The 15,116-nt window shown below is 43.5% G+C and overlaps 1 long non-coding RNA gene across 1 annotated transcript in view; it reads right to left on the reverse strand.

The window, feature by feature from the left end:
* The window catches only part of LOC122549298 (uncharacterized), a 59,150-nt gene that overhangs the window by 28,411 nt on the left and 15,623 nt on the right, over positions 1-15,116 (reverse strand). Inside the window, exon 2 of the long non-coding RNA XR_006311484.2 lies at positions 11,629-11,804. This is a non-coding gene — a long non-coding RNA (uncharacterized LOC122549298). The remainder of the gene's footprint in view (positions 1-11,628; positions 11,805-15,116) is intronic.

The following is a 15,116-nucleotide window of genomic DNA, read 5'->3' on the forward strand; positions in this document are numbered from 1 at the left end:
AAAGAATTAATAAGCCTCAAGCAAGATGGAAGATTAGATTTTTTTAGGAGCTTTCAAAAAGAAATCTTTGCAGGAGCAGATAATGCTGCATTGAATAACAATTTGGAAAATTAGTTGGATAAATACCTGCTTAGAAACAAAATTCAAGATTATAATGTTAGATATACAGAAACATATATTCTGTGTGATTTTGATAGTTCATAAGAGATTGAGAGAGAAATCCAATACCCAGGACCTAGGTAGTTGAAGGTACAGGTTTTAATGGTGGAACAATTTAAAATCAAGGATGCTCGTCAGGCTAGAGACCCTGAGGTATCACAGACAATGTTAGGGCTAAAGCAGATTACAGCGATGCCCAGAAGAAAAACGAGCTTAAAAAAATACTCAGAAATAAGTGCACTTGTTATATTGGACGTGCATTTTGAAATATACTTAACAAATTGGAGAAATTGTTTTCTTCTCTAGTTTTACTGATTTTTCCTTCTGAAAATGGAGGGCCAAGACTGCAAAGAATTTTAAAATAACGACTTCAACAATTACATATATTGCACATAAAGTGTAATGAAATATTCACACAAGAGATTTTTAAAACCAAATATGTCCCCGAGCTACATGAGATATTGAGCTAGATTACTAAAACCTTGAGGGCAAAAGTGAGGACTGCAGATGCTGAAAACCAGAGTTTAGATCAGAATGGTGCTGGAAAAGCACAGGAGGTCAGGCAGCATCCGAGGACCAGGAAAATCGATATCAGGATGAAGGGCTTTTGCCCGAAACGTCGATTTTCCTGCTCCTCGGATGCTGCCTGACCTGCTGTGCTTTTTCCAGCACCACTCTGATCGAAACTACTAAAATCTTGATCAAGGGGATGGAATTTTGAGTAGTGAGGCAAGGAGGAAAACAAGGTAGAGTGAGGAATAGATGTAGCAAGGGAATTGTAGAGACTGAGTTCTGGGCAACTGAAGGCACAACTACCAAAATTGAAGGAACAATTCCAGAACTCTCAACGGGCCAGAATTAAAGAAAAGCAAATATCTTAGAAGGTTGTGGAATCAATGGAAATTACAGAAATAAGGTGGTCAACAGGATGCCAATTTTAAATTGAATGTGCTTAACTGGGAAATGGTTGAGGAGAAAGTGAGGACTGCAGGTGCTGGAGATCAGAGCTGAAAATGTGTTGCTGGAAAAGCGCAGCAGGTCAGGCAGCATCCAAGGAGCAGGAGAATCGACGTTTCGGGCATGAGCCTTTCTTCAGTTCCTGAAGAAGGGCTCATGCCCGAAACATTGATTCTCCTGCTCCTTGGATGCTGCCTGACCTGCTGCTCTTTTCCAGCAACACATTTTTAGCTGGGAAATGGTTGAACAAAGGAGTAATTAATGAATGGGAGCTGGTCTGAGTTATGAAATAACAAGCAGAGCTTTGGATAACCATGAGATTCTGTAAGGTAGAACTTGGAGAATTGTCAGAAGTGCATTGGAATAGTCAAGATTTGAACAAATGAATGGTTTATGATTGACGTTGTCAAAGTTGCAAACCTATTGAGTTTTATTTCTGCCTGAATTGATGCAAGAATAGTGAAGAGAAGGTCAATAAAAAGCCTAAGGGTATCAAAATAATTTTCTGAGAAAGCAAAGTTTAATATCTAACAAGGTTGCCCTTTACCTAACTCATTAAAATCTGATCATTATAGTGTGTGATAAGGATCTATTTAATAGAATGACAAAAAAGCAATATCTGTAAACATAGAATTTACTTCGTTAAGGCAAATGTTAAAAAAGACACACTTTAACACCCAAATGTCAAAATAACCAGGAAAGAGGAAGAATTATCTTGAAAGGTCTTCCAAGAGTCTCGAAAAGTGCAAGGCACGCTGTATCTGAAGAAGGATATACTTGCCAGAGAGGGACGTCCACCAGATTAATCCCTGGGATGGTGAGACTGCCTTCTAAAAGATATTGAGAATGCTGGGTCTATATTCCCTAAAGGTTACAGTTTAATTGCATTGCAGTATCATAAACGAGCTGTGTTCTACAATGAAGAACAGTGCAAAACATGGTGCCTTTCTTAATGTCTGGTATTGCACTACCACTTAGTATAATTACATTTGTGCTTCATATTTATGCAGCTTACAAAGCTTAATCATAACAGCAAATCCCAACAAAATTCTCTGGTATACCTGTTAAAAGAGAAAGAGGTTGAAGACAGCATTGTGGATCTGCTTACATTTAAATGAAGTACAATGGTTCATGAAGAAACATCACCACAACCTTCTCAAGAACAACTTGGGATAGATATTAAATGCTGGCCTGATTGAATCTGCCTCCACCATATTAACAGGCATTCCTTTCCAGATCCTAGCCATTGGCTGCATATTAAAAATATAGATTTTCCTCATGTCACCATTGTTTTTGTTCCCAATCAGCTTAAACCTGAGCCCTCTGGCTCTTTACCTTGTAGAAATGCAAATGTTTACATTGTTGAGATTCCACATTATTTTGAACACCTTGACTAAAACTCCTCTCAATGTTTTCTTCTCTGAAGCCATCAGTTCCAGCATCTCCAATCTGCCTACATAAATGAAACTCCACATCCCTGGAACAATGCTGGCAAAACTTGCCTGCATTCATTCACAATATGAACAGTTTTGTGCTGTGGTTTTGTATTTTGCAAGTTTCAGACACAATGTAAACAAATGTTATCTAACTCAACACGGGCGGAAGTGAGGTTGGAGCGCAGAGCTGGTCGGGAAGGTAAGTGATATATAAAGAACTTACCTCGACGCCAACGGTCTTTTCTCAGCAGAGAGCGGCGCGAGCTGGGCGGAAGTGAGGTTGGAGCGCAGAGCTGGTTGGGAAGGTAAGTGATTGATATTTGAGTGGGTGTGTTCTAGACCCCAGGCCCTACATAGTAGGGCCTCCCTCCCATCCTCCTCCTCTAACCTAACTTTAAAGTTCACAGGTAAGCTACTTAGTGTTCTTGCTTTGGAGACGAAGTGTAGAGTAATGGCAGTGCAGGCAGTGGAATGTTCCTCCTGCTGGATGTTTGAGGTAGGGGTGACCACCGATACTCCTGCCGACTTCATCTGCAGGAAATGCAGTCAGATTCTGCTCCTCACAGAACGAGTTAGGGAACTGGAACTGGAGTTGGATGAACTGAGGATTATTCGAGAGGCTGAGAAGGTGATAGATAGAAGCTACAGGGACATAGTTACGCCAGAGAAGAGAGGTAGCTGGGTAACAGTTAGAGGTGGGAAGGGGAGGAAGCAGGCAGTGCAGGGATCCCTTGTAGTCATTCCCCTAAACAATAGGTATACCGCTTTGGATACTGGTGGGGGGGACAGCCTAGCAGGGGTAAGCTGCAGTGACCGGGTCTGTGGCGTGAGGTCTGGCTCTGAGACTCAGAAGGGAAAGGGGGAGAGGAGTAGAGCGCTAGTTATAGGAGATTCTCTAGTTAGAGGGACGGACAGGCGATTTTGTGGGCATGGGCGAGACTCTCGGATGGTTTGTTGCCTCCCGGGTGCCAGGGTCCAAGACGTCTCGGACCGTGTCTTCAGAATCCTTAAGGGGGAGGGTGTGCAGCCAGAAGTCGTGGTGCACGTTGGCACCAACGACATAGGTAGGAAGAGAGGTGGGGAGGTCATTCAAGAGCTCAGGGAGTTAGGCTGGAAGCTAAAAGCTAGGACAGACAGAGTCGTCATCTCTGGGTTGTTGCCGATGCCACGTGACAGTGAGGCAAGGAATAGGGAGAGAGTGCAGTTGAACACGTGGCTGCAAGGATGGTGTAGGAGGGAGGGCTTCAGGTATTTGGACAATTGGACTGCATTCTGGGGAAGGTGGGACCTGTACAAGCAAGACGGGTTGCACCTGAACCAGAATGGCACCAATATCCTGGGGGGTAGGTTTGCTAGCTATCTTCGGGGGGGTTTAAACTAATTTGGCAGGGGGATGGGATCCGGACTTGTAGTCCAGCAAGTAGGCTAGCTGTTTGTCAGGATGTCCAAGTGTGTGGGGAGGCTGTGAAGAAGGTAGCACTGACAGGGAATACTTGCGGGCACAGAGATGGGTTCAAGTGCGTATACTTCAACGCAAGGAGTATCAGAAATAAGGTCGGTGAACTTAAGGTGTGGATAGGTACCTGGGACTACAATGTTGTGGCCATCACGGAAACGTGGATAGAAGAGGGACAGGAACGGTTGTTGGAGGTTCCTGGTTACAGATGTTTCAGTAGGATTAGGGAGGGTGGTAAAAAAGGAGGGGGGGTGGCGTTGCTAATTAGAAATGGTATAACAGCTGCAGAAAGGCAGTTCGAGGGGGATCTGCCTTTAGAGGTAGTATGGGCTGAGGTCAGAAATAGGAAAGGTGCAGTCACCTTGTTGGGTGTTTACTATAGGCCCCCCAATAGCAGCAGAGATGTGGAGAAAGAGATTGGGAAACAGATTTTGGAAAGGTGCAGAAGCCACAGGGTAGTAGTCATGGGCAATTTCAACTTCCCAAATATTGATTGGAAGCTCTTTAGATCAAGTAGATTGGATGGGGCGGTGTTTGTGCAGTGTGTCCAGGAAGCTTTTCTAACACAGTATGTAGATTGTCCGACCAGAGGGGAGGCCATTTTGGATTTGGTACTCGGTAATGAACCGGGACAAGTGATGGGCTTGTTAGTGGGTGAACATTTTGGTGATGGTGACCACAATTCTGTGACTTTCACCTTGGTTATGGAGGGAGATAGGTGCGTGCAACAGGGTAGGTTTTACAATTGGGGGAAGGGTAATTACGATGCTGTAAGACAGGATCTGAGGAGCATAAGTTGGGAGCATAGGCTGTCGGGGGAGGATGTCGTGGAAATGTGGAACTTTTTCAAGGAACAGATACGACGTGTCCTTGATATGTATGTACCAGTCAGGCAGGAAAGAAATGGTCGTGTGAGGGAACCTTGGTTGACGAGGGAGGTTGAATGTCTTGTAAAGAGGAAGAAGGAGGCTTACATAAGGTTGAGGAAACAGGGTTCAGACAGAGCAGTGGAGGGATACAGGATAGCCAGAAGGGACCTGAAGAAAGGGATTAGGAGAGCCAAGAGAGGGCATGAAAAATCTCTGGTGGATAGGATCAAGGATAACCCAAAGGCATTTTATGCATATGTGAGAAACATGAGAATGACGAGAACGAGGGTAGGTCCAATCAAGGACAGTAGTGGGAGACTGTGTATTGAGTCGGAAGAGATAGGAGAGGTCTTGAATGAGTACTTTTCTTCAGTATTTACGAATGAGAGGAACCGTATTGTTGAAGAGGAGAGTGTGAAACGGACTGGAAAGCTAGAGGAGATACATGTTAGGAAGGAAGATGTGTTGGACATTTTGAACAACTTGAGGATAGACAAGTCCCCCGGGCCTGATGGGATATATCCTAGGATTATGTGGGAATCAAGAGAGGAAATTGCAGTACCGTTGGCAATGATCTTTTCATCTTCACTGTCAACGGGGGTGGTACCAGGGGACTGGAGAGTGGCGAATGTTGTGCCCCTGATCAAAAAAGGGAATAGGGATAACCCCGGGAATTACAGGCCAGTTAGTCTTATTTCGGTGGTAGGCAAAGTAATGGAAAGGGTACTGAGGGATAGGATTTATGAGTATCTGGAAAGGCACTACTTGATTAGGGACAGCCAGCACGGATTTGTGAAGGGTAGGTCTTACCTTACAAGTCTGATTGAATTCTTTGAGGAGGTGACCAAGCATGTGGATGAGGGTAGAGCAGTGGATGTAGTATACATGGATTTTAGTAAGGCATTTGATAAGGTTCCCCATGGTAGGCTTATGCGGAAAGTCAGGAGGCATGGGATAGAGGGAAATTTGGCCAATTGGATAGAAAACTGGCTAACCGGTCGAAGTCAGAGAGTGGTGGTAGATGGTAAATATTCAGCCTGGAGCCCAGTTACAAGTGGAGTTCCGCAGGGATCAGTTCTGGGTCCTCTGCTGTTCGTAATTTTTATTAATGACTTGGATGAGGGAGTCGAAGGGTGGGCCAGTAAATTTGCAGATGATACGAAGATTGGTGGAGTTGTGGATAGTGAGGAGGGCTCTTGTGGGCTGCAAAGTGACTTGGATATGATGCAGAGCTGGGCTGAGGTGTGGCAGATGGAGTTCAACCCTGCCAAGTGTGAGGTTGTCCATTTTGGAAAGACAAATAAGAATGCGGAATACAGGGTTAACGGTAGGGTTCTTAGTGAGGTGGAGGAACAGAGGGATCTTGGGGTCTATGTTCATAGGTCTTTGAAAGTTGCCACTCAGGTGGATAGAGCTTGTAAGAAGGCCTATGGTGTATTAGCGTTCATTAGCAGAGGGATTGAATTCAAGAGTCGTGAAGTGATGTTGCAACTGTACAGGACTTTGGTTAGGCCACATTTGGAGTACTGTGTGCAGTTCTGGTCGCCTCACTTTAGGAAAGACGTGGAAGCTTTGGAGAAGGTGCAGAGAAGATTTACCAGGATGTTGCCTGGAATGGAGAATAGGTCGTACGAGGATAGGTTGAGAGTGCTAGGCCTTTTCTCATTGGAACGGCGAAGGATGAGGGGTGACTTGATAGAGATTTATAAGATGATCAGAGGAATAGATAGAGTAGACAGTCAGAAACTTTTTCCCCGGGTACCACAGAGTGTTACAAGGGGACATAAATTTAAGGTGAAGGGTGGAAGGTATAGGGGAGATGTCAGGGGTTGGTTCTTGACCCAGAGAGTTGTGGGGGCATGGAATGCACTGCCTGTGGGAGTGGTAGAGTCAGAATCTTTGGTGACCTTTAAGCGGCAATTGGATAGGTACATGGATGGGTGCTTAAGCTAGGACAAATGTTCGGCACAACATCGTGGGCCGAAGGGCCTGTTCTGTGCTGTATTGTTCTATGTTCTATATGGCATGGTGGCTCAGTGGTTAGCACTGCTGTCTCACAGTACCAGAGACCCAGGTTTGATTCCAGTTTCGGGCAACTGTCTGTGTGGAGTTTGCATATTCTCCTGTGTCTGTGTAGGTTTCCTCCGGGTGCACTGGTTTCCTCCCACAATCCAAAGGTGTGCAGATTAGGTGAATTGGTCATGCTAAATTGCCAATAGTGTTCAGGTTAGGTGCATTAGTCAGGGGTAAATGTAGAGTAATAGGGTAAGGGGATGGGTCTGGATGGGTTACTCTTCAGAGTGTCGGTAGTTGGGCCAAATGGCCTGTTTCCACATTGTAGGGATTCTGTGATCTCTCTAAATGCTTTCACATCCATCCCAAAGTCTAGTGCGCAAAACAGAACATAAAGCTTCAGCTAAGCCAAACCAGAGATTATAAAGGTTTATTATAGCTTCTTTATTACTTTCTCACTCCTATTTATAAAGTTTAAGATCCTAAATTCTTTATTGGTTGGCAGACTTCTGGTTATTCAAGCATGTTCAAGCTAAGAGTGACCTCAGCATGTTCCTTAGGTCTTATCAAGACTGAAGAGTCCAATACAAGCTGGATATGGATGTTCACAGAACTGAAAGTTGTTGGCACTTTAGGAAATGTCTGCAGTTTAGATTAGATTAGATTACATTACAGTGTGGAAACAGGCCCTTCGGCCCAACAAGTCCACACCGACCCGCCGAAGCGAAACCCACCCATACCCCTACATTTACCCCTTACCTAACACTACGGGCAATTTAGCATGGCCAATTCACCTGACCCTGCACATCTTTTGGACTGTGGGAGGAAACCGGAGCACCCGGAGGAAACCCACGCAGACACGGGGAGAACGTGCAAACTCCACACAGTCAGTCGCCTGAGGCGGGAATTGAACCCGGGTCTCAGGCGCTGTGAGGCAGCAGTGCTAACCACTGTGCCACTGTGCCACCGTGCCGCCCACATCACCTCTGGATGTTTTTGGCATTGTGAGTTTAGTGCAGATGGTCCTCAAAGCATGCTGATCCAATTTACAGTGATTGCAACCCTTACAGAGGCTTTTTTTTCCCAAAAGGGGTGATTTGCAATGCTGCAGTTTGTCAGGCTCTTGTCTAGGGTGCCTTTGTATTGCTTTTATGGACCACCTTAATGTTATTTACCCTTAGACATTTCTTAATAGAATGCCCAAGCAGACCTCCTGTATCAAACATGACACTATTTCAACCAACAGGCACGTGCTCTGCAGCATTAGTCATCATTCTTGATGGCACCGGTCTCAAGATTGGAGAAAAGTTCTCTTGCCTTGGTAACTTTACAGTCCAGGGATACTGCTATTGATGAAGGTGCGTGGATTCTAGAAAGTAAGTTCTGTCATTTGTTCCATGATCATTTCTGGAAGTAGCATAACACTAATCAGAAGACAATAATGAAAATGTGGCGAAAGTGGGTACGGCAGATGCTGGAGATTAGAGTCAAGATTAGAGTGGTGCTGTAAAAGCACAGCAGGTCAGGCAGCATCTGAGGAGCAGGAAAGTCAACGTTTCGGGCAAAAGCCCTTCATCAGGAATGAGGCTGGAAGCCTCTGGGGTGGAAAGATAAATGGGAGGGGGGTGGGACTGAGGGGAAGGTAGCTGAGAGTGCAACAGGTAGATGGAGGTGGGGAAAAAGGTGATAGATCGGAGGGGAGGGTGGAGCAGATAGGTGGGAAGGAAGATTGACAGGTGGGACAGATCATGAGGGCAGTGCTGACCTGGAAGGTTGGAACTGGGGTAAGGTGGGGGAAGGGAAATGAGGAAACTGGTGAAGTCCACATTGATGCCATGGGGTTGAAGGGTTCTGATGCGGAAGATGAGGCGTTCTACCTCCAGGAGTCAGGTGGTAAGGGAGTGGCGATGGAGGAGACCCAAGACCTCCATGTCCTCAGCAGAGTGGAAGGGGGAGTTAAAGTGTTCAGCAATGGGCGGTAGGGTTGATTGGTGCAGGTGTCCCAGAGATGTTCTCTGAAGTGCTCTATGAGAAGGCGTCCAGTCTCCCCAATGCAGAGGAGACCGCATCGGGAGCAACGGATACAGTAAATGACATGTGTGGAAGTGCAGGTGAAACTTTGATCGATGTGGAAGGCTCCTTTGAAGCCTTGGTCGGAGGTGAGGGGGAGGTGTGGGCACAGGTTTTGCAATTCCTGCAGTGGCAGGGAAGGTGCCAGGAGGGATGAGTGGGCTATTAGGGGGCATGGACCTGACCAGGTAGTCATGGAGGCAACGGTCTTTACAGAAAGCACATAGGGGTAGGGAGGGAACTATATCCCTGGTGGTGGGGTCTGTTTGAAGGTGGCGGAAATGTCGGCAGATGAAGCGATGTATATGGAGATTGGTGGAGTGGAAGGCGAGGACCCGGGGGGTTCTGTCCTTGTTGCGGTTGGACAGGTGGGGTTCAAGGGCGGAGGTGCGGGGCATGGATGAGAATGCATTGGATGGCATCTTCAACCATGTGGGAGGGAAAATTTCAGTCTTTAAAAAAGGAAGCCATCTGGTGTGTTCTGTGATGGAACTGGCCCTCCTGGAAGCAAATGCGGCGGAGGTGGAGGATTTGGGAATAGGGAAGAGCATTTTTGCAGGAGGCAGGATGGGAAGAGGTGTAATCCAGATAGCTGTGGGTAGGTCATCGTTGATGGAGATGGGAGTGTTGCTGGTGTAACTCTGGAAGGTGGACTGTTCTACATAACCGACAAAGAGACAGGCATAGCTGGGACCCATGCGGGTGCCCATGGCTACCCCTTTTGTCTGGAGGAAGTGGGAGGATTTGAAGGAGAAATTGTTGAGGGTGAAGGCCAGTTCGGCCAAACGAATAAGACTGTCAGTGGTAGGGTACTGGTGAGGATGTCGGGAGAGAAAGAAACGGAGGGATTAGAGGTCCTTGTCATGGTCGATGGAGGTGCAGAGGGACTGGATGTCCATGATGAAAATGAGGCGCTGGGGGCCAGGGTAACGGAAGTCTTGGAGGAGGCGGAGGGTATGGATGGTGTCCTGGATGTATGTGGGGAGTTCCTGGACTGGGGCAATAGGACAGGATCGAGGTAGGTGGAGATGAATTTGGTGGGCAGGAGCAGGCTAAAATGATGGATCGGCCCGGGTGGTCAGGCTTGTGGATCTTGGGTAGGAGGTAGAATTGGGTGGTGTGGGGTTCCCGAAATATGAGGTTGGAAGCTGTGGGTGGGAGTTGATAATAATGAAAATGTACCCAGCCACTACCATTGTCCTTACTGCCCTGCTGTATGGCACAGAATCCTGGGTCTGTTAGAGATGCCATTTCAGTGCTCTAGAACGCTTTGAAGATACCCAACGAATTCAGTGGCAGAAAAAAAACTATCAATAACGGGGTCCTCCATTCTGCAGAAAGCCAAAACCTGAAGACAATCCTCCAGAAAGAATTCGTGTTGTACTAAATGCAGCTTAATTTCCTCTGTCATTTTCATTGGTTTGTGCACATTTACACTCAAATTCTCTTGCTCCTGTGCCTCCTTCAGATTTGTACCATTTATTTTCTATTGCTAGTTGCCTTACCAATATGAATTGCTTCACACTTCACTACATTAAATCTAATTTCTCACTCAGAGGTCATGAGATGAAATTTAATCACAGCAAGTTGTGAAATTTAATTCAATGAATCTGGTCATTTTGAGTTGACAAATGATTACAAAAGGTGCTGGACTGTTTTCAAAACCTATTAATGTCCATCAGAGATGAGAACATCCAATTTTGTATGACTGATCTTAACACTTTTACAGCATCGAGGGCTGCACAACAGCTAAAGCTTTGTTGATGTTGATTACACACCAAGAATAATTCTTAAAAAAATCTATTAGTTTCCTTTTCAAAAAATCCTGACAATTGATTGAGGAATGGGCAGTCTTTATTAAAGGGACATTTAGACCCATTTTCTCTCTCTTCCCTCACTAACAGTCAGTTCCCCTTCTGCTATGCATTTTACCTCCTTGTTAATCAGGTGCTTTTCATATAAGGATATTTACCTATCGTAAATATATTTTCCAGCTGTCAGAAAAGAAACTATAGCAAAATCCTTGTCTATCTGGACTACCACAATACAAACATGAGTTGAAGTGCCAGAATCATTTGTGTGCTCATGCAGAGATGGTGCTAAATGGACTGTGCACAATTTGCCAGCAGTCAGGTCTGCTCACAGGAGATGGCTATGCCAAGTGATATTGCAGTGCTGTAATAGACTGTGTGATGTGATTGTGGATCAGGTATTCCAGCTTTATGTTCCAACCTGAGCTGAACTAGCTGATTGATCGCTGCCAGACGAAGTGGTGGAGGCTGGTACAATTACAACATTTAAAAGGCACCTGTTTGGATATATGAATAGGAAAGGTTTGGAGGGATATGGGCCACTTGCTGACAAATGAGACTAGATTAATTTCGGATACCAGGTCAGCATGGACGAGTTGGACCAAAGGGTCTGTTTCCGTGCTGTACATTTCTTTGACTCTATGACTCTATACCAATCAGGACATGTATTGGGATCTCAAATTAAAGGAAAGTAGAAATCAGCCAGACATTTTGTTCCAGACATACTATTGTAGAAACATCAAGGAAGGTGGTAACCATGCTCACTTATTATACCCACAACTAGCTGATGAATTAGTAACACTTCATTTAAACTAACATTTGTGAAATAATCGTTGGGGTGAAGTTTTGGCAATTACCTGCATATTTGAGACAGGTGAAGGGCTTTTGCCCGAAACGTCGATTTTGCCTGTCTTCGGATGCTGCCTGAATTGCTGTGCTCTTCCAGCACCACTGATCCAGAATCTGGTTTCCAGCATCTGCAGTCATTGTTTTTACCTATTTGAGACAGGAGCCTAGGAGGCAGTGTCACAGCCTGTAGGACAGTAAAGGAGAAGAAAAATTGGGAAAAAATGTTTAATCATTAATTACAACTTCAGTTACCTGGAAAGAAGTCTATCTTCACCAAGAACATCTAGGAACCAAAGAAAATCTAAACCAACGGTTAGAAAAGGGTAAAATTTGACCAGAAATTAGATGATGAAAACACTGCTTTCACACAGGGGAATCTAGAGACTAAATCCTGAACCACATTGGAAAGTTTCACTGATCTCACACCTTTCGGTTTAATAGTAGAGGTATTCCCGTTGCTATAAAACAAAAAATACCACTCAAGCTATCAATTTCTGTGTTGTTTGGGTCACAAACTCTCAGTCTATTCCCACATTCTTATTCCTGGTCTCCAGCCATGTAGGTTATGATAACTCAAGTCCATATTGAAGATTTTTTAAAAAATTGTAACGCCATGACTATCCCCGAGGCAGTGGGTACTAGATTCCACCCCCCCGTGTGAAAACAATTTCTTAATCATCTCTAAACCTTCTCACAAATACAATAAATCTTTGACCATTGGGTAACATCTTTGCTAATGGAGATACCTGTATATGCTTCATATCCATTATCAATGCTCTTATAATTTGTTACACTTCAATTATCCTTTATTTATCAAACTGCTACTGACAGCATGTGTGCCGTAAATCTGCTAATAGAAAATGCCCACACAAATACATCAATCTTTAGGACATCCCAATCATTTCACACCTAATGAATTACATTTTAAAGTGCAATCACCATTGAAGCAAATGTAGGGACTACAACCAATTTGAGCACAGTCAAATCCATAAATTGTAAAAAGATAAATAATCAGTTGATCTGTTCTAGACATTGGCACAGGGCACTGGGAGAATTCTATGCTAAATTTTTAAATAATGCACTGAACCTAAACAGGAGCAGAGGCCTTGGTTTATAATCTTCCCAAGAAGGCAGTCCCCTTAACAATGCTAACTACTGCAGTGCAGTCACTGTGGATACTCTGAATCTAATATTGAGTACTATCGTCAAGTATAGCCTGTATGTTCTTACATTGTTTAAATCAAAACTAAATTCTTAAAATACAGATCACATGAACTGTATTGCAAGATTAAGCATTCCCAATATCTTGGATAGAAACTTCAAGAAATAATTATAGTTTTACCAAGATCTAACATTTATCAAAGTATAGCATTTTATATGTATATATAGAGAGAGATAGATAGATGGATAGATACTTTTCTGACCAATCTACTCAAAGTTGTTGTAACATGTTTCTGGAGAAGTGGGACTTGAATCTGGGTCTCCTAGCTCAAATATAGGGGCACTACCAAAGCAGTAAAACAACCCTCCAGCTTAGCATTGATATGTTTTTACAGATTGCAAAGGGTTGGACTATTTTCCAAATGCAATCTGCACAGGGACGAGAGACAGGTCACTGCAGCAAACCTCTTAAAATAAAGTTTGCCCCACTCCAAATTAATTGGTAGAATTAACTGAGATTGCAGCTGCAATAGCATTAAAATGTTATTAACAGTTTCCAATTACATTGCCTTTTCCACATATATTGCACAATGCTGCTATTCATTCTTGCACTTTTAGTCATTAAGGGCCCTCAAGTGAATGCATAATATTTTTGATCTTGTTTCCAGGGTCTGCTGAGATAAGGAAATATTGACCCAAATTTTCCAGTTTCCAAACTGTGGGGAGGGCCAGATGCACACCAGAAGATGTGCTACAAGAGGTCTCATAAGTCCCAACTCGAGCCCCCTGTAGAAATTGAATTTCAGATGGACACAATTTCTTCCTGTGGCCCTCAAAAATCTCTCTGAGTTATAGTCAGAGATTTCAGACATTTTCAACTTTGTGAACTGGATAGTTACCAGGAAACACCTGATGTAACTCCTAGTATTTATAACTACAGAACTGACCGAATGACATATACTGAAATCCCTCACCCACTAACGACTGTCTTATTCACTTATCCCATCCACCCAACTCTTCACATTTCCTCCTTATACACTTCTCTTCTCCTTCAAAGAAGTTTTGGAATATTTAAACTTTACTTCCTGGAAATGCAGCAGCTCATGTTACAAAAAGATGATGTGTATTCTGCACAGGTTCTCTATACTGCTCCCTCCAAGCTTTCTTGCACTGAGTAATTTCTAAAGGATGCTCCATCAGAAGATCCTCAGAATAAAAAGCTAGAAGCAAGTAAGTGTGTTGTCTCATCAGTGTCAGAAATCAGGTGTCCAAAACTGATCAAAAAATGAGGTCTGTAACATGTTATTGTAGCTTCACTTTGCATAAGCAACATTGCATCACATCCTGATGATGTAAACAGTCATATTAGAATAACCCACAGTTGGACCTAACCCCTTAAACCACATCATCCCCAAAATCTCTGCTTCTACTCAGTAAATTACAAAAGTCTGCCATTTCTGTCAAAAACAAAACAAGGGAGTGCACACAGCAGAAATAACTATTTTAAGAAATACCAGCTGGAAAGCTTCAATACAGCTTCTTGATAGACATTCTAACATGTTGATGAAGACAATTACATCTCCCTACAAAGGTGCGCAGCAGGGTTTCTTATTAAGAAAATACCCTTGCCTCAAAGTGCAATGCAATTCAGACAGCCATGATTAACACTGGCCTTGTCAAATGCAGAATGAAGCTGAGAAATCTTGTCTGAGGAGAATTAATCCTGTGTCTGGATTCTGATTTAAAACAGAGAAATTCAGTCACAGATTTCAAGATGAAATCATCCCAGAACCATAGATGAAGAGATGGGATAGTGTCCCTAAAGCATGAATATAGCCAGTGACAAGAATTTAACTGCTACTACGACAAGCAAAGGAGTTTAAAATATATTTACAATGTATTGTAGGAGTTTGCAATATAATTACAATAATACTGGTACTGAAATGTAAAATTATCGCTGCAATAATAACACACATCACCTAAATATTAAAAGGGAAATAAGTTAACAAAGTTAAGCAAATTAAATTGTAAAGGGAAATTATTACAAGCAAACATTTGATGTGAACACACAAAATGTTGGAGGAACTCAGCAGTCTTGGCAGCAGCTGTGGAAAGAGAAGCAGCGTTAACACTTTGAGTCCAATATGACTCTTCTTTAGAACATTTGACATTTTTTTTGCTGTGCACTTCCAGAGAATGAGTCTGTGTGTATTCCATATACTCTTGTAGAAGTTCCCTGAAATGCATCATTACTATTTGAGTTCTCCTTAATCTTAAAAAGAACACAAAATGATTGGGCATTTGGTCTTCTTAGTTTCTTACCTGTTTTTGATCT

The sequence above is a fragment of the Chiloscyllium plagiosum genome, unplaced genomic scaffold (assembly GCF_037043375.1).
Source record: "Chiloscyllium plagiosum isolate Xiang-an unplaced genomic scaffold, Cpla_swu_hap1 HiC_scaffold_4, whole genome shotgun sequence".
Lineage (NCBI taxonomy): Eukaryota > Metazoa > Chordata > Chondrichthyes > Orectolobiformes > Hemiscylliidae > Chiloscyllium > Chiloscyllium plagiosum.